Raw genomic sequence first — 19,439 nt, 5'->3', positions numbered from 1 at the left:
ATGGACCATAGCACGGACTAGAGCTCATCGTACCAGCCCTTGCCATAGGCCTCCAGCTTCTTCTTGAAGGTCCTGGTTTTGAGGCCTTTCAGGACCTCTGTGTTGGCACGTTCAGCCTGGCCGTTGCTCCGAGGGTGTGCCACCAAAGCGTAGCATATCTGCGTTCCAAGGTTAGCACAATATGTTTTGAAGAGATTGCTGGTGAACTGCAAACCATTGTCGGTGATGATGCAATTAGGCACCCCGAATTGTCTCACGAGGCCCTTGATGAACTTGACTGCGGAGCCAGCTAGGATGGTGCGGACAGCTTCCACCTTCGCCCACTTGGTGAACTTGTCAATGGCGACATAGAGGTAGCGATAGCCCCTGGCGCCCGAGGAAACGGGCCCAAAATGTCCACCCCCCAAACCGCGAACGGCCATGTGAGTGGAATGGTCTGCAGGCCCTGAGCTGGCTGATGAATCTGCTTGGCGTGGAATTGACAGGCTTCACAAGCCTTCACCAGCTCGATTGCGTCGTTGAGTGCCATAGGACAATAAAACCCGCCGCAAAACGCCTTGCCGATGAGGGTCCGTGATGAAGAGTGGTGCCTATAGTCTCCACCGTGAATGTCTGCCAGCAACTCCTTCCCCTGTTCCCTGGAGATGCAACGCAGGGAAACACCATTGGGCCGCTTCCGGTAGAGCTCTTCATCTTGGATGCAGTAGGCCGTGGCCTGCCGGGCCATGCGTTCCGCGTCCTCTTCTTTCTCTGGTAAAGTCCCTTGCATCAGGTAATCCTTGAGCTCCGCAGTCCAGCATCCTTCCTAAGGCTCCAGCGCCAGGAGCAAGCGTGCCCCTGAGGTCGGGCCACAGGCCGGAGCTCCTGAGGCAGGCAGTTGAGGGAGTTCCTCCCGAGGTTGTGATGTGCTTGATAGTGACGGTGCTGCTGAGGGCTTGAAGATTCGTTCCTCGAAAATGCCAGGCTCCTGAGGTAGCCGCCTTGATGCCCTCTTGGTGATGTCATCTATCTCCTGGTTGGTGTCGCGAGGCACATGCTGCAGCTCCAGCCCCAAAAATTGCTTTTCCATCTTGCGCACTTCTGCAAGATACGCCTCCATGTGTTCGTCCTTGGGCTCGTGTACCTTGTTGGAGAAGTTGACGAGGAGCTCTGATCACCCATGATGATGAGGCGCTTCACCCCCAGTGTGGCCGCGGCCTTTAAGCCCGCTATGAGGCCCTCGTATTCTGCTATGTTGTTGGAAACCTTTTCGCCCTGCTGGAAACAGAGTTGCACGGCGTAATAGAGCTTGTCCTGACTGGGGGATATAAGCAGTGCGCCGGCCCCCACGCCATGTCGCGAGAATGCTCCATCGAAGTGCATAACCCAACCGTGTGGTGCCTCGCTTCCCGGGGAAGGTGACCGATCCTCACCGGCTTCGAGCCCTGGCACCTCTGTCCATTCTGCCACAAAATCTACAAGTGCAGCTCCTTTGACGACTCTGGTCGTGCTGAATTCTAACTGAAATGCTTGCAGATCGATGTTCCATTCATTGACCCTTCCAGCAGAGTTGGGACTCCTGAGCGCCCTCTCCAATGGGTAGGCTGAGACGACCTTGATGGGGTGACCTTGGAAGTAGTGTCGCAGCTTCCGAGAGGCCACCAATAGGGCGACCAGGAGCATTTGGGGCATGGGGTACCGTGCGCTTGCATCCCGCAGCACCATGCTGACGAAATACATGGGATGCTCGACGAGGGTGGGCGCGCTGACGGAGCCTGCACCCTCCGGAGAGTCGAGCGCCTCCTGAGACGTTAGAGCCCCCGGCTCCTGACTGCTTGGTGAGGTCCCCTCAGCCCCGGAGGCATCTTCCTGTTGAGGCTAGTCCCCATCTGCCGAGGCCGTGGCCCTCGCGAGGCCTTCCTGGCCCTGAGCTACCGCGGTCGGGGTTGTGGCCGATGCGACCTTGACCTGGCGCTCCTCCCGGACCGCCACCAGAGCTGCGTTGGCAGAGTAGGTTGTGGCGGCGAGGTAGAGCACCAAGGGCTCCTGAGGGTGTGGAGCCACCATCACCGGAGGGCTGGTCAAGTACTTCTTGAGATCCTGGAACGCTTCGTCAGCCTCTTGAGTCCATTCGAACGGGCCCTTCTTCTTCATCAGCTTGAAGAAGGGCAGTGCACGTTCCCCCAGGTTGGAGATGAAGCGCCCTAACACAGTTACTCGTCCAATGAGCTTCTGCATTTCTCTGAGGGTTTGCGGCGGACTCATGTATTAGATTGCCTTGACCTTCTCTGGGTTAGCCTCGATCCCTTTGTGGGACACGAGGAAGCCCAGAAGCTTGCCAGAAGGAACACCGAACACGCACTTCTCTGGGTTGAGTCGCAGGTCCACTTCATGAAGGCTCGCGAAGGTTTCTTCTAGGTCCTGTATCAGGGTCTTTGCTTCCTGAGACTTTACCACGATGTTGTCGACGTAGGCCTCGGCGTTTCTCCTGAGCTGCCGGCCCAAGGCGATATGCATCAGTCGTTGAAAGGTTGCGCCTGCGTTGCGCAATCCGAACGGCATGCAGGTGTAGCAGTACACCCTGAACGGGGTCAGGAAGGCCGTTTTCTCCACATCTTCTACTGCCATCTTGATTTGGTGATAGCCCGAGAAGGCATCCAGGAAGCACAATAGGTCACACTCAGTGGTGGAGTCGATGATTTGGTCAATGCGGGGGAGCGGGAACGGATCTTGAGGGTAGGCCTTGTTGAGGTTGGTGAAGTCGACGCACATGCGCTCCTTTCCTCCCTTCTTCAGCACAACAACAGGTTTGTCAGCCATTCCGGATAGCGAACCTCACAAATGACTCTCGCAGCTTCTAGCTGGCGAGTTTCTTGGACGATGAAGGCCTGCTTCTCGGTGGACTGCCGCCTTGCTTTCTGCTTCACAGGGTGCACTTTGGGGCACATGTTCAGGTGGTGCTCGATCACCTGCCTTGGGACGCCCGCTAGCTGCTTGGGTTCCCACGCGAACACCTCCTTGTTCACGCGCAGGAATTTCACTAGAGCCTCCTCTTGTTCGGGGTCGAGATTGGCGCCTATGGTGAACGTGGTGCCGGAGGATCCATCCTCATCGACTGGTACATGCTTGGTCTCCGCCTTGTCTTGGGTGAACAACTGCTTCTTCTTGGTTGGTGCAGCCCCCTTGGCCTTGAGGGCGTCAGCGCTGGTGGGTTGCACCACTGCAGCCGCCTTGAAAGCGAGCTTGAGCGCCTGCAGAGCATCTTTTGCATCTCCAGCTACGGTGAGGACGCCGCTACTCCCGGGCATCTTTTTCATGAGGTTGTAGGCCGGGTGAGTCACTGCCATGAACTGGGCCAAGGCAGGGTAGCCAAGGACGGTGTTGTACGGGAGGCCGATGGGGGCGATGTCGAAGTCGACCAGCTCCATGCGGAAGTTGTCATGGGTGCCAAAGGTCACCAGGAGGCGGGTCTACCCTAGGGAGCCGGTGGAACTGCCTCCGACGCCCGAGAAGGGCTTGCTAGGTCGGAGTCGCTCCAGCGACACGTGCAGGAGGCTGAAGGCCTCCACCGAGAGCATGTTGAGGCGAGCACCACCATCGATGAGGGTCCTGGTGACTTCCACCTGGTAGATGGTGGGAGTGCACAGCATCGGGAGCGCACCCGAGCAGGCGGTGTTGGCAGGGTGATCATCCAAGCTAAAGGTCAAGTCGGTCTTGGGTTCCACCCAACCCGGAGGAGCTTCGTGGCGCGTGAGGGCGGCGCCAATATGGCGGACGAATGGCTTGACGTGGCGGCTCGAGGGTGGCGCTTGCAAGCCGCCCAGGAGAGCTGCCATGACCGGGGCACCGGCGCAGCATAATGGGCGAGGAAGAGGTCACGCAGCTCCTCCCAGGAGGCTACCGAAGCTGTTGGCAGGTGGAGCAGCCACATGCGTGGAGCGCCGGTGAGGGCCATGGGAAACCAGTTAGTCATGACCCTATCGTCGCCCCCGGCCTTGAGGACGACCTCCTCATATGCCAGAGGAAAGCTAGTGGATCCGTCGCGTCGTCATAGCGCGGCGGCATCTCTGGCTTGAACTTGTTCGGCCACTGCACCTGTCGCAAGGCGGGGGCCAAGGCTCGGAGCCCCCTGGCCCTAGTGCCGGCATCGACAGCCGGAGCGGGCGGCGCGTTGTCTGCCATGAGGGCGAAGCACGGTGTTGATGGAGAGCGGGTCGACGGAAGGGAGAGCTCCGGCGCACCCCTACCTGGCGCGCCAAATGTTGGATGTGGGGTTTCGACAAAACCATTAAGGTTCGAACTCTGGGGTGCGCGCAAAGATCTTCCCCCTACCGATCCACGTCCCAACGCCTTGCTGAGAATCTAAGCTACACGATGAACAACACAAGGGACACAAGGTTTATACTAGTTCGGGCCACCGTTGTGGTGTAATACCCTACTCTAATTTGTGGTGTGGTGGATTGCCTCAGGGGCTGATGATGAACAGTACAGAGGAAGAACAGGCTCACGAGAGGTGTTCTTGGGTTGGTGCAGTGCTCCTCTTGGGTGGATCTCTCTAGGCTCTAGATGAAGTGATCTTTGGATCTGATCCCCCTCTACGGTGGTACCTACCTCTATTTATAGAGGCCCTGGTCCTCTTCCCAAATATTGAGCGGGAAGGGAGCCAACAATGGCCATTTTGAAGGGGAACAACTAGTACAAGTTATCCCGACTAAAGTTGGTCTTCGACTACCAAAGGCACTGGCGGTGACGTCGTCTTGGGCTCCAGGGTGACCTCCGTCCTGCCGCTCTGCTGGTCTTGGTCTCGTTGCACCGATATGGTAACATATGCTTGATGCCTCGGTACTCCGCGCATGCGCTTGTCCCCTTTGCACCAAAGAGGAAACGAGGACACTGCGCAGGCTAGCGCCCGCCTGGTCTTGATCGTCCTGGCTTGCGTCACGAGCACCTCGCGAGGTACCCCTGCCTTGATCTCTCCGCCTCCTCGCGAGCCTGCCTGGTGAGGTCGTCCCTGAGGAAGCCTTGTGTCGTCCGCCCTGCGAGGCTTGGCCCCTCGCGAGGGTCTTGATCTTGGGTTGATGAAGACGGGCCGTACTGGGCCTCTGCTTGAGCCACGCCGCGGGCCGCAGGCAGGCAAGTCTGGGTACCCCCGTTCCTAGAACGCCGACAGACTGGCCAGGAATGAGGTTTAGATACACACATGGAACATAGTAAATGTTACTATATCTTCCATCGGTGTATTACCCTATGTATTTATTTTCATAAAACATTTTAGAGTTTTACACACTCTAGCCCATTGCATAAAGTATCTTGCAAGAAGGTTGTTCATAAGAGAACTTTTGATGTTCGATGTTATGAATAACAGAAGAGCAATACTTTCATTGTGAATGAGATGTATGTTATGAATAATGATATTAATATATTACCTCTATGTTTACTTTCATAATTCATTTTAGAGTTTCTTACACTCTAGCCCATTGCACAATGTTTATTGCAAAAGGGTTGTTCATAAAAGAACAATTGTTGTTCAGTATTATGAATATCATGAAGGGCCATGCTTCCATCCAAGATGGGATGTATGTTATGAATATTGATGGTAAAATGATACATCCATAACACTGACGCTAAATGTCGCAAGACTATGAGAATACCACACATGTGTGGCACTGCATTTGGTCACATTTGAGAAACCCGCATGGAATAATTCCATTATGATGGTTTTGAAGTCGTTTGATTTTCAATCATCTAACACTTGCAACTTTTCTCCAAAAAGTGAAGTGACTGAAATACCGTTCACATGACATAAGGAACAAGCAACAAACTTATCGGTGATCATACATTTTGATGTGTGTAGTTCAATAAATGTTGTTGCAAGTAGTGGATTTATATATCTTCAGAAATGACTCAAGTAGATATATGGATATTTGCTTGATGAGACGTAAGTCTGGATCTTTTGAAATGATTCGAAAGGTTTTCAAAAATGAAGTAGAAGTTATTGTAACAAGGAAATTATGTTTCTGCAATTTTATTGCAGAAAGGAATATTTGAGTTACAAGTTTAGCGAATGTCTGATGAGTTGTGAAAATAGTTTCATAACTTACAACTCCCGGAACACCACTATGAGTGGAATGTATGTGAAGATGTAATCAAACAATTTATGACATGGTAAGATCAAAGATGACATAAATAATTTGCCATTATCACTTTTAAAGAGTAATGCTTTAGAGACTGCGGCTTTTACACTGAAAAGAGATCCATCAGGTCTGTTGAAATGACGGCATGGTATGGTACGCCCAACCATGTTATATATTTTCTTAACATTTAGAATATGGGGCTTGTGTAAAAGGTTACAAACCTATTCCAAATCAGACAAGTGCTACTTTGTTAGTTATCCCAAGTCATTGGGTATTCCCCCACCACTATACCGAGGCAAAGGATTTTTGCCACAAAATGGTATGCTTTTAAAGAGAATAGTTCTTGCAAAAGGGTGAGTGGGAGGACAGTGCAACTCGACGAGATAACAAGTATCTTCATCATCAGGTCAGAGGAAAGGAACCTTGGAAGTAATTCCAGAGTTTCCTACTACGACTGATAAGGAAGCCTCTACATTAGATGTATGGACTTCGGTCGAACTTGTAGCTAAACAACGTAGGCAAAGCTCGTGCAAACCTCTCAGGTGCGCAAACGAGATATTGTTGTCAGACAACAGTATACCTATGATACACAAGGAAGCATTGATGGGCCCTGACTCCGGAATTGGCTGAATGACAATATAATCCGAGATAGTTTCCATAAATGATTCAAAATTTAAATCTTGATAAACCCTCCGAAAGACTTGGAGTCTAACTGATTGTAATGGGACTATAAACTGATATGGATAAAAATGTTTTATCCATTAAGCTCGACTTGTTGCAATAACAAGTTCAAGGAGCTGACTACAATGAGATTGTCTCACTGTAGCGATGCTTAAAGTTGGTTCGGGTTAAACTAGCAATTAATACATATTTCAAACATGAGATATGCAACATGGATGACAAAATAATTTCCATGAAATGAAAATACAACCTAGTACTTGTATGTGATACAATCAAAAGTATTTTGTCAGTCCAGAGTATGCTAGTAAGTTTGCAAACTTCAGAGTTCCAGCAATGGATAGAAGAGAGCAAAATGGAGTTGGAATCTTCGTTTTTGATGGAATGGTCAAAGGGGTTTGACTTCATCAATGAGTAACGAAGGTGCTTGTGGTTTCAAGAAAGTAAGTGGGAGCATAATAATATTTCTGAAAACCTTGTGTGCTTGACACATTGTTAATTGGAACTAAATTTCTTGACACGAATTAGGACTTCATTTGAAAATAGTTTTCCGATGAAGCGCTTGGGCTAAATAGCCTTGATATTAGGCATAATGATCTATGGAGATATATTTACCTAATGGGGCCGAGCAAAAATACATACTGACAAGATGCTAAAACCGTTTAGCACTAAGAACGACAAGGAGTGATTCTTGCCGAAGTCATATGGAAAGAGTTTTTGCAAGAATCAGTGTCCCAAAACACTGATGAGCAAAATACATGATGGAGATTCCACACACTCATGTGTTTGGATTAATCATGTATTCCATGGTATGTAAAACAACCAGATATGTCCAATACTCCCAAGCTGTTGCGAGTATAGATACCAAAGTGATCAAAAGTATTAATCATGGGACAATAGTGAAAAAGGGTCATTGAGTACTAAAGTAGCACTTATGACATGTTTCCTCGCAAGTGGAGATCATGAAGAGTTCGTTGTAAAAGGTTACGTCGATACAGTCTTCATCTTTTCTCCATGCGATTTTCGATTTAAATTTAGGGTTTTGTGTAACACACAATATGGTGGCATAGTTAGTTGGAAATTGTTCCAAACAAGTTACTGTGGCGAATTCTATAATAGAGGTGAAGTATGTTGCCGCTTTAGAAGTGATAAAGACAAAGATGTTGAATCATATAGTTCATTCATGAACTTAGTATGGTTCCAAGAAGGGTTTGGTCAATGGGACACTATTGCAGATAGTTGCTCCATAACTCAGTCTGAGGAATCAGGTTTCGACCAATGATTCACATATATACAAAGCGAAGTCCACACAAAATATGAATTTTGTGAAAGCGTGAAAATGCGAGGATATGCAGAGATACACACGGAGCTGAAGTTGTCAGATCCGATGGACATCAGGCTATACCACATGCGAAGCATTTTTTACACCAGTATGTCATAGGTGTAAAGTGCAATAGCATTAACTAGATTATTGACTCTAATGCAAGTGGGTGTCTGTAGGAGATATGCCCTATAGGCAATAATAAATGATATTATTTATCTCCGAGTTCATAATTATGTTTATGTTCCATGCTATAATTGCAATGATTCTCGAGTCCGCAATATCCATGAGGCTCGGAGGAAGACTCATATGCACGTGTGGAATAATAAACGGTAAGAAGTATTCCTAGTCTGGCCTCTAAGACTAGCTCAAGTGTTGCATGATGGTTCTATTTTCCTGATCATGGGCATGTCTATGCCAGCAACTTTGAGGGCACAATGTTAAGAGAACATTTGTGTTGAATCGAGCCAGATTGATGTTATGCTATGAGATTCATTCGTCACAAGTTAATGGTAAATAACACAGAGATGGTTAACATTTGCATGATTCCTTAGACCATGAGAGTATCGAGTTTCTTCATGCTTGCTTCATGAACTTTGGGGTTTGTTAAACGTCATCCGTAAATGGGTGGCTATTACGGCAGCTTACAGGTTCATGGAAAAGTATGTCAAGTAACTTGATAGCTCAAGATTGGGATTTGCTCCTCCGACGATGGAGAGATATTCTCGGGCCCTCTCGGTGTTATGGTATCCATCATCGTCTGGCCAGAAACAGTGTGATTTGATCACAAGGATGTCGGAACACGAAAACGAGAAAAGAGAACAAAACCAGTAACGAGGTAACTAGCATAGTGGACAGGTTGTTGATCCATGGGGATTGTCGGTGTCAAAACCGGCAGATCTCGGGTAGGGGGTCCCGAACTGTGCGTCTAGGCGGATGGTAACAGGAGACAAGGGACGCGATTTTTTACCCAGGTTCGGGCCCTCTTGATGGAGGTAAAACCCTACGTCCTGCTTGATTGATATTGATATTGTGGATGTTACAAGAGTGGATCTACCATGAGATCAAGGAGGCTAAACCCTAGAAGCTAGCCTATGGTATGATTGTAAGGGTTATTGTTGTTGTTGTGTCCTACGGACTAAAGCCATCCGGTTTATATAGACACCGGAGAGGGCTAGGGTTACATAGAGTCGGTTACAATGGTAGGAGATCTACATATCCGTATCGCCAAGCTTGCCTTCCACGCCAAGGAAAGTCCCATCCGGACACGGGACGAAGTCTTCAATCTTGTATCTTCATAGTCTTGGAGTCCGGTCGATGATGATAGTCCGACCGATGATAGTTCGGCCGATGATGGTAGTCCGGCTATCCGGACACCCCCTAATCCAGGACTCCCTCAGTAGCCCCTAAACCAGGCTTCAATGACGATGAGTCCGGCGCGCATATTGTTCGGCATTGCAAGGCGGGTTCCTCCTCCGCATAATTCATAGAAGATTGTAAACACCAGGATAGTGTCCGGCTCTGCAAAATAAATTCCACATTCCACCGTAGAGAGAATAATATATACACAAGTTCAATCTGCTGACGTTTTTTGCGGCATGACGTCACACCACTACCAAGCCATTATTTGAATCGTTTTTTACTTTAGCACCTCAGCGCATTTAGCGAAGCGGTTTCCTTGGCACGTCTTGTCGAAGCAGAGATCGTGTTCCCCCTTATTCCGGGATTCTCATCAATACGGACGTGGGTAACCCAACCGCGCCATTGATGGTGACGCTTGGGAGATAAGCGAGTTTTACCAGGCAGGTGGGGGACGCATAGACTTCGCCCGCCCATATATAAGGGGATTAGGATCCACCCTTTCACCTACGCCTTCTTCCTCTTTTGCTTATCCATCTCCGCGCACTCGAGCTCCAGCGCCCAAGTCCGCACATCTCGTCTCAACCTTCCCCAGCCATGTCTGGAGCGGGAGGCAAGTGGATGACCTCCTCCGTTACGGAGGAGCACATCGAAAGGCTGCGCAGCGCCGGCTATCTGTCCGGTGATATCGCGCACCGACTGCCCGACGAGGGGCAGCTCATCCCCACCCCGAGGCCCCATGAGAGGGTAGTATTCCTTCCCCACTTCCTTCGCGGACTGGGCTTCCCGTTGCATCCCTTTGTCCGGGGGCTCATGTACTATTACGGCCTGGATTTCCACGATCTGGCGCCAAACTTCATCCTCAACATCTCGGCGTTTATCGTCGTGTGCGAGGCCTTCCTCTACATCCAGCCTCACTTCGGCTTGTGGCTCAAGACCTTCAACGTCAAGCCGAAGGTGGTGAAGGGCACTCAGGCGGAGTGCGGAGGCGCCATGTTGGGTAAGATACCCAATGTCCTCTAGCTCGAGGGTGCCTTCGTGGAAACCATCAAGGGATGGCAATCGGGGTGGTTCTACATCACCGAGCCGCGCGACCCTAAATGGGCAGCGGCCCCCAAGTTCAGATCTGGGATCCCCACGCGGCTCTCCTCTTCGAAGGAGAGCGGCCTGACCTGGGGTAATTCGGAGGAGCTGACCGGACTCCAAGCATGTATCCAGAGGCTGGTGAACAAGAGACTCAAGCTTGTCAACATGGTCTAGGTCATGCTCATCCACCGGATTCTCCCGTGCCAAGAACGGGCATTTAAATTGTGGGAGTACAATCCGGCACAGCACCAAACCTTGAGCAGGCTCTTCGACACTAGGTACGAAGATGCCTGGAAAGTAATCTTTAAGGGTGCCGAAGCCCCCGCGTCCGCGACTGAAGATCGCGGATTTCGCTCGCAGCGCCAAGCTGACGAGGTAAGTGATTCTACCCCTTTACGGGACACTTGCTTTTCATAGTTTGACTCTATGCGGGTTTTGATTTCCCCTTTTCCTTTGACAGGACTAGATGAAGAAGGCGGAGCAGCTCATCTGCCCGGCTCCTATGCCAGAAAACCCAGTAGACGCCCGTCTAGCGGGGCTGCTGGTTCCGACACCGCACGTGGTGCCGGAGAAGAAGGCCAAGAAGGAGGCCACGTTCCCGTTTTCAGGTGTCCGACGACTCCGAGGCGGACTCCTCCCTCGAAAACGAGGAGGAGAAAGAGGACTCTCTCCCAGAGGAGGGAGAGAGGAAGAGGAAGGCTTCCCCAACAGGGGAGGCCGAAGGGTCCAAGAGGGGAAGGACTATCCCCCGGACAGCACCGCCAACATCAACGTTGGCGACGAAGAATGGCCTTCAAGGGCCAAGCCTCTGGTGAGATCGTAAGTATCCGGATTCCTGAATGATTTATAATTTCTCTTTTGTGTCACATAGTGTCATTCTAATGCCGCATGCTGCCTGTAGTCCGGCCAATGATGATCTCCCCACTTCATCGAGCGGGTCGTTGGCTCCATAGGATGTAGACTCCATCCCGACCGCCTCCACCCCTCGTGACACCGAGGACGCCGAGGTGGGATCCCAAGAAGGGACCCATCAGGGGGAGGCTCCGGAGGCGCCACAAGGCGGCCTCCCGGACTTTGCGCCGGACTCCACGTCGGAACCCGCAGTGGTTCCGGAGTCCGGCCGGCGGCCCCTTCGCAAGAAGGGCAAGACCGTGACGCCGGCTGCTTCTGTCCAACCGGAGGCGTCGGACAATTTGTTGGAGGCGCTCCAGAGCGCTTCCATCGAGGAAGAACACCGCACTATCATGAGTGCGGTGATTCAGAAGGTACAGATCGCCAAGAGCGGGCTGACTGAAGCCTGCAGTAGCCTTTTATCAGGCTTTGAGGTAAGAAGTTAGAAATATGCAATGTAATACCGCATAGACAGTAGCCCCTGATGCTCGATTCGGTGTTCGGAAAGAAAAGCCGGACTGAGGATCTGAAAAAAAGATATACGCAGGGTTGCTAAAAAATTATGTCAATATGGGTTGCAGGCTGCGTTGCTGACCTCTGCCGCACTGACTGCGGAGGTCGGTGCTTTGAAGCAGGAGCTCGAGCGGTCCGAGAAAGAGCTCGGCCGTGCCAAGAACCAGCTCCAGGACAAAGAAGGTGAGTAACACCACTTTGAACTTGTACCTTACAGAAAAGGATTTAGGTTGTGACAAAAAATAACAAGGATAACATGGGTACTGCAGGGGCCATGAGCGAGGTGGCAACCCTGAAGGAGGCCGTGTCTGTGGCCGAACGCATTGCGGCCGCGGAACGGGTTGAGCGAGAAAAGCAGGAAGCGCGGGTGGCGGCGGTTCGGCAAGAGCTCCAGGCTCTCATGGAAAAGCATGAGAGTTTGGAGCGTGACTCAAAGACTCGAGAGTCCGAGCTTGCCTCGGCTCTCGAAAGTGCCAAAGCCGCCAAGGCCGAGGCCCATAAGTCCCTTCAGGAGATTGAGTCGGTGAAGAAGATAGCGGTGGGTAAGGCATTTTTCATGCAAAGCAAGCATGTGAATGTAAATTACGAGTTACTTACCCGAATTCGGAGCTCTCCAGGGGCGTTTGCAGATCTGCCTCGCAGCGTGTCTGATGCCGCCGCATTCTACCGAGCCGAGGAGGGGAGCTCAACGGAGAAGGTCTTCTGGTCTCAGTACGCTGAGGCCGGCCATCCGGTGCCCCCTAGCGACCAACTGAAGCAGCTGGTCGAGCTCCACAAGGTAGCCGAGCAGGACATGAAGGGCCTCATAGTCCGGCTGTGGCCTGGAGAGGCCATGCCTGGGAGCTACTTCGGCCTCGTGCGGCGGTTGGTGGAAGCGTGCCCCTGGGTGGAGGTTATCAAGCGCTCCGCCTGTATTGAAGGTGCTCGTCGGGCCCTTGCCCGCGCAAAGGTGCATTGGGGCAAGCTGGATGCGGAGAAGCTAATCACTAATGCGCCACCAGCGGGCAAGGAATATCGTACGCCCGAGATGTACTATAAGACTGTCCTGAAGGGTGCCCGCAAGATTGCGGATGAGTGCCCCAGGGATGTAATTATTGAGTAAATTCGCAATGTGTTATCCTGTGCGCTGAAAACTTTGTTCATATGCGCTAAGCAACGCTTGTTAATTTAAAATATTACCTTCTGTGCGGCCGTTAAAAAATCTGAGAGATGGCAAGTTGTCGGCTTCAGCCCCCATGCCGCGAGTGCTGGGGTGTTCGGGATAAACTTGAGCACTCTTGTTCCCATTTTTGGGTCCATCTAGGGAGGCGCTCAACGCAACGAACAAGGCAACCGGACTTATAGTGCTTGAACACTCTCACTTAGCCATAGAATTCTATAATTTTAAATTTCGGCGAAGCCCCTAGTATTCGGAAGACCGAGTTCGGGGTGCTATCCATGCCTTGGCCGGACATTATCCGGTTCTTTGCTCGAAGTGGCATGAGTCTTTAGGGACTCGAAGGGACCTCTCGAATAGCAACCAGTCTCTCGCCTTATCATGACAGTCAGTTTTAGCTTTCTCCACTGAGGCGTTAACCCGGCTCAACCGGGGCGCAATCGCAGTGGTTCTCCCAGTGCTACCTTAGCCGATAGAACGGAACGTAAGGTGCCAAACATGGGAGTCGGGCAAACCCAACTATTGACCCAAGACATGATTCGGAGCCGATTCATATAATGCTATAAGTTCGGGGTGCCGCACTTGTGAAAGTGTGCGGACTTATCACACCATAATGCGGGGAACATAAGCCCCTGGTGTATTTGGCCGTACCAAAATATACGGATGCAACATGTCGTAAATGAACATATATATATATAAAGTAATGCAATTATGAGTAAAAAGTGCTGAGTGTTCGTCGCAGCCTTTGTCCCTCCCTGGCTGTTGCATCATGAGTTCGGCAGGTTCGCCGCCGGACATAGTCCTGTATATAAAAAAAGAGAAAAATAAAAGATAAAAAGAGCGACACACTTTGGAGCCCCTGGTGTGGTCGAACCGCACTCTGGGTCTGTTGTGATCGTGCCTCTCCCCCTATGCCCATGGTATCTCCAGGGCGTAATTATGTACGTGGAGAGTTTGTCTTGCAATTGTGCAAGGGCTGGGGTTGGGGCCGTGTTGCTATGCATGCTCAGAACATGCCAGGTGGTCTTGGTTGATGTTGCTCCGGGCGCGTTTGGCCATGTCCGGTCGTTTAATGGCCGGACTCGAAAATTGCCTTAAAAGGCTGCTCTGTACTTCTGCCGCGAGAGCCGCTGTATGTTCCTCCGTTCGGAGGGAGCATTCTGTGTTTCCATTGACCGTGATGACTCCACGAGGGCCTGTCATCTTGAGCTTAAGGTATGCATAATGCGGCACCGCGTTGAATTTGCGAACGCGGTTCATCCGAGCAGAGCGTGATAGCCACTGCGGAACGGGACTATGTCGAAGATTAACTCCTCGCTTCGGAAATTATCCGGGGATCCGAAGACCACTTCCAGTGTGATTGAGCCTGTACAATTGGCCTCAACACCTGGTATGACGCCTTTGAAGGTCGTCTTTGTAGGTTTAATCCTTGAAGGGTCTATGCCCATCTTGCGCACTGTATCCTGATAAAGCAGGTTCAGGCTACTACCGCCGTCCATCAGGACTCTCGTGAGGTGAAAACCATCGACGATTGGGTCTAAAACCAATGCGGCAAATCCGCCATGGCGGATACTGGTCGGATGGTCTCTTCGATCGAAAGTGATCGGGCAAGAGGACCATGGGTTGAATTTTGGGGCGACTGGCTCCATCGCGTATACGTCCCTTAGTGCATGCTTCCGCTCCCTCTTGGGTATATGCGTTGCGTATATCATGTTTACCGTCCGAACTTGAGGGGGGAATCCCTTTTGTCCTCTGTTGTTCGGCGGCCGGGTCTCTTCCTCGTCGTTGCTGTGTAGCCCCTTGTCATTGTTTTCGGCAATTAATTTGCCTGCCTGCTTAAATACCCAACAATCTCTGTTGGTGTGGTTAGCTGGCTTTTCGGGGGTTCCATGTATTTGACAAGAGCGGTCGAGTATTTGGTCCAAATTGGACGGGCCCGGAGTAGTTCTTTTAAATGGCTTCTTCCGTTGACCGGGTTTGGAGCCTCGGAATCCGGCGTTGACTGCTGTATCCTCATTGTTGTCGCCGTTAATGTGGCGTTTGTTTTTGTTTCGACGCGACCTACCATTGCGGTCCTTGGTATCTGGACTGCCAGCATTTTTGCTGAGGTTGTTGCTGCGAGCTAGCCAGCTATCCTCTCTCGCATAGAAGCGGGTCATGAGTGATGTGAGGGCTGCCATGGATTTCGGCTTTTCCTGTCCTAGGTGCCGGGCCAGCCACTCGTCGCGGAAGTTATGTTTGAAGGCAGCAAGGGCCTCTGCATCCGGACAGTCGACGATTTGATTTTTCTTTGTTAAGAACCGTGTCCAGAATTGTCTGGCCGATTCGTCTGGCTGCTGGATTATGTGGCTTAGGTCATCTGCGTCCGGTGGTCGCACATACGTGCCCTGGAAGTTGTCGAGGAATGCGGCTTCCAGGTCTTCCCAGCATCCAATTGACTCTGCGGGCAGGCTGTTAAGCCAATGCCAAGCTTGTCCTTTAAGCTTGAGCGGGAGATATTTGATGGCGTGAAGATCGTCGCCGTGGGCCATATGTATATGAAGGAGATAATCCTCAATCCAAATCGCGGGGTCTGTTGTGCCATCGTAGGATTCAATGTTAACGGGTTTAAACCCTTCAGGGATCTGATGATCCATTACTTCGTCAGTGAAGCATAGTGGGTGTGTGGCGCCTCTGTATTGAGCAATATCGCGACGTAGCTCAAGAGAGCGTTGTCTGCTGTGTTCGGCCTGGCTGGAGTAGTTGTATCCGGCGCGACGGTATTTGTCGTGGGTCTTGGAGCGCCCACGTGATCCATACATAGATCTGGATTGTTTTGCCTTGTCCTCCAATATATCCCGCAAGTCCGGCGCGTTCCCCCGTGGCTTCGTGTTTTTTGAGCAGTGTCGGGGTACGGTTTTGGTGGAGGGCTTACATGCCTCTCTGTCGCGGCCACGAGGTGGTCGGTCTGCCGTATTGTGTGCTGGTGATGCAGGTTTGTATGCTTCCTCCTCTAGTCGGGGGAGCAACTTGCGTTTTGGGTAGCTTTTGGAGGGGCGTTCGAGTTCATACTCTTCAGCGGCGAGGACCTCGGTCCATCTGTCGGCCAGTAGGTCTTGATTAGCTTGAAGTTGTTGCTGCTTTTTCTTTAGACTATTTGCCGTGGCCATTAGCCTGCGTCTGAAACGCTCTTGTTCGACGGGATCCTCAGGTACGACGAATTCGTCGTCGTCGAGGCTTGCCTCGTCTCTGGAGGGAGGTATGTAATTATCATCCTCGACCTCTGCCATCCTCTCGTGAGGGCTTGCTTCTGCCTCCTCCTGTGCTGAATCTTGCTGGAGGGGGTTATCTTTGGCACTTTCTGGGGTGTTATTATCTCCTGTGCCGGAATCTCCATTCTTGCTGTGGCGGGATTTAGAGCGGCGCCTCTGACGTTGGCGCTTGGGCTGTTTCTTTAAGGAATCGGCCTCCGCTGCTTCTTCGCCGTCCCCATCTTTTGGGGTGTCCACCATGTATATGTCGTATGATGAGGTGGTCTTCCAGTGTCCTATAGGCGCTGGTTCTTGATAGTCTCCGGCATCGTCTTCCATACCGTCGATGTCTTCGGAGTCGTAGTCGAGTACGTCGGTTAGATCGTCGACAGTGGCTACGAAGTGGGTGGTGGGTGGGCTCTGAATTTCTTCGTCGTCCGCGTCCCAACCATCCTGGCCGTAGTCCGGCCAGGGCTCTCCGGATAGCGAGAGATGCTTCAGCGAATTTAAGATGTCGCCGAAGGGTGAGTGCTGAAAGATGTCCGCAGCGGTGAATTCCATGATCGGCGCCCAATCGGATTCGACTGGAAGGGGCGCAGGAGGTTCGGAGTCCGGCAGGGAGTCCGGCACCTCGGAGTCATGAGCTTTATGCGGGACAAGGTCAGTGTTCGGCTCCATCACCGTGAAAGTTGCAGCTCCCGAGGCGGTGTTCAGCCACCCGTCCTCGATCAGTGCGATTGGCTCCGGACTATAGGTCGGAGCGGATTCGTGTGCGGCCTCCAAGGTGCTGTCCGGTGGCAGAGTTAGGTCGTGCCCATCGTGACAGCGCGGCACGCTCGACTGTGGCTCTGATCCATCGAAGATCAAGTTCCCGCGGATATCGGCCGTGAAGTTTAGTCTTCCAAACCTGACCTGACGGCCAGGGGCGTAGCTTTCGATCTGCTCCAGATGGCCAAGTGAGTTGGCCCGCAGTGCGAAGCCGCCGAATACGAAGATCTATCCGGGGAGAAAAGTCTCACCCAGGACTGCGTCGTTGATGATTGAAGAGGCCATCAAGCCTATTGGTGATGACACAGAGGAACTCTCAATGAAAGCACCAATGTCGGTGTCAAAACCGGCGGATCTCGGGTAGGGGGTCCCAACCTGTGCGTCTAGGCGGATGGTAACAGGAGACAAGGGACACGATGTTTTACCCAGGTTCGGGCCCTCTTGATGGAGGTAAAACCCTACGTCCTGCTTGATTGATATTGATATTGTGGATGTTACAAGAGTGGATCTACCACGAGATCAAGGAGGCTAAACCCTAGAAGCTAGCCTATGGTATGATTGTAAGGGTTATTGTTGTTGTTGTGTCCTACGGACTAAAGCCATCCGGTTTATATAGACACCGGAGAGGGCTAGGGTTACATAGAGTCGGTTACAACGGTAGGAGATCTACATATCCGTATCGCCAAGCTTGCCTTCCACACCAAGGAAAGTCCCATCCGGACACGGGATGAAGTCTTCAATCTTGTAACTTCATAGTCTTGGAGTCCGGTCGATGATGATAGTCCGGCCGATGATAGTTCGGCCGATGATGGTAGTCCGGCTATCCGGACACCCCCTAATCCAGGACTCCCTCAGTAGCCCCTGAACCAGGCTTCAATGACGACGAGTCCGGCGCGCATATTGTTCGGCATTGCAAGGCGGGTTCCTCCTCCTCCGCATTGATTGGAAAGTATTCCAGTCATGTCTATGCTTCACCGAACCTATAGGGCCACATGCTTAAGGGTCATCTACCTGCTGAATAGTAGACACGGAATCTGAGAGAAATTTGCCGAAAAAGTTTTGGAGACGATGGAAGAGTTCCGGAGAGAGAATAGCGAAATAGTTTCATAACACCGAAAAGTTGTTTCGAGATATACCATTAAGTCAAATTGGTTTCGGGACACGCCTGATAATTCTTGGAGTGCCCCAGAATTATTCTGGAAACTTCTGGGAATTTTTGGGAATAAAAACCGAAAATGTTTCGGAGCTGCCGGTACCGCTTTGGTTGTTTTTCGCAGATGAAATTCACTAATCTGAAATTGTTTCAGAACGAATCCAAAATCATTTTAGTGGGTACTGGAATTATTCGAAGACCCATAGAAATATTCTCGGATTTAATGGACGCAAAAAATTGTCTTCATGAATAGTGAAAATGCATTCTTGTTTGCTTTTCGCAGATGAAAATCACTAAACCGAAATTGTTTCGGAACACATTGAAAATTAGTTTAGTGGGTACTGGAAATGTTCTGAGCCCACATAAATATTTTCAGTTTGAATGGAACCTGAAAAATGTCGTCATGAATAGTGAAAGTGCTTTTTGCTTGGGTTCTTGGAGAAGCCACCTTGAGGGCCTTTTGGTATTATCCCCTTGGCTTCTTGGAGAAGACACCCTTGGCCTTGGCCTATAAATAGGGGTGGAGGGGCTGCCTAAAGACACACTCTTTCTCACATAGAAGTGCCATGCATGACCTGGCTTCTCTCTCCCTCCCAGCGAAATAGTTTCGTAGAGCCGAAAGGCTGTCTAGGTTCCGGTGGGAACTAGTTCTGGACGGCGAAGCCCTGCTGGATAGATGACACCGTATGTGTGCAACCCCATAGAGAGGTCGTAGTTTCGATCCTTTTTCCCGAGGGGTTGTTTTAAGAGTGCCTCCCGAAGGGCTGTCCAAGTGACAGTCTGAGTTCTGTGAGTCTTCCCGAAGGGCTGTCCGAGTGTCCGTCCGAGTTTTGAGGGTCCTCCCGAAGGGCTGTCCGCGACACAGTCCAAGAGACTGTCCGACCGCCTCCCGGAGGGCTGTCCGTGGGGTGGATGAGGGTATACATCCTCACGGTTGGGAGGTTGTGTATCCTAGCTTCGGGGATCTGCACCGTCGTTCATCATCGACTCTACTTCTGCTGCGCTACGAGTCGGTAACGAAAAAGATCAAACCATGTATGCAGTCTCCATAGTGGTCCTGGGCTAGTGCGTAGGTCAGAAAATTTCTGTTTTCTACTGCGTTACCCTACAGTGGCATGCAGTATCAATAGCTCGTGAGTAATACCAAGTATATCAAGATATTCATCGAGAC

The sequence above is a fragment of the Triticum aestivum genome, chromosome 5B (assembly GCF_018294505.1).
Source record: "Triticum aestivum cultivar Chinese Spring chromosome 5B, IWGSC CS RefSeq v2.1, whole genome shotgun sequence".
NCBI classification, from domain to species: domain Eukaryota; kingdom Viridiplantae; phylum Streptophyta; class Magnoliopsida; order Poales; family Poaceae; genus Triticum; species Triticum aestivum.
This window is presented reverse-complemented; position numbering follows the sequence as displayed.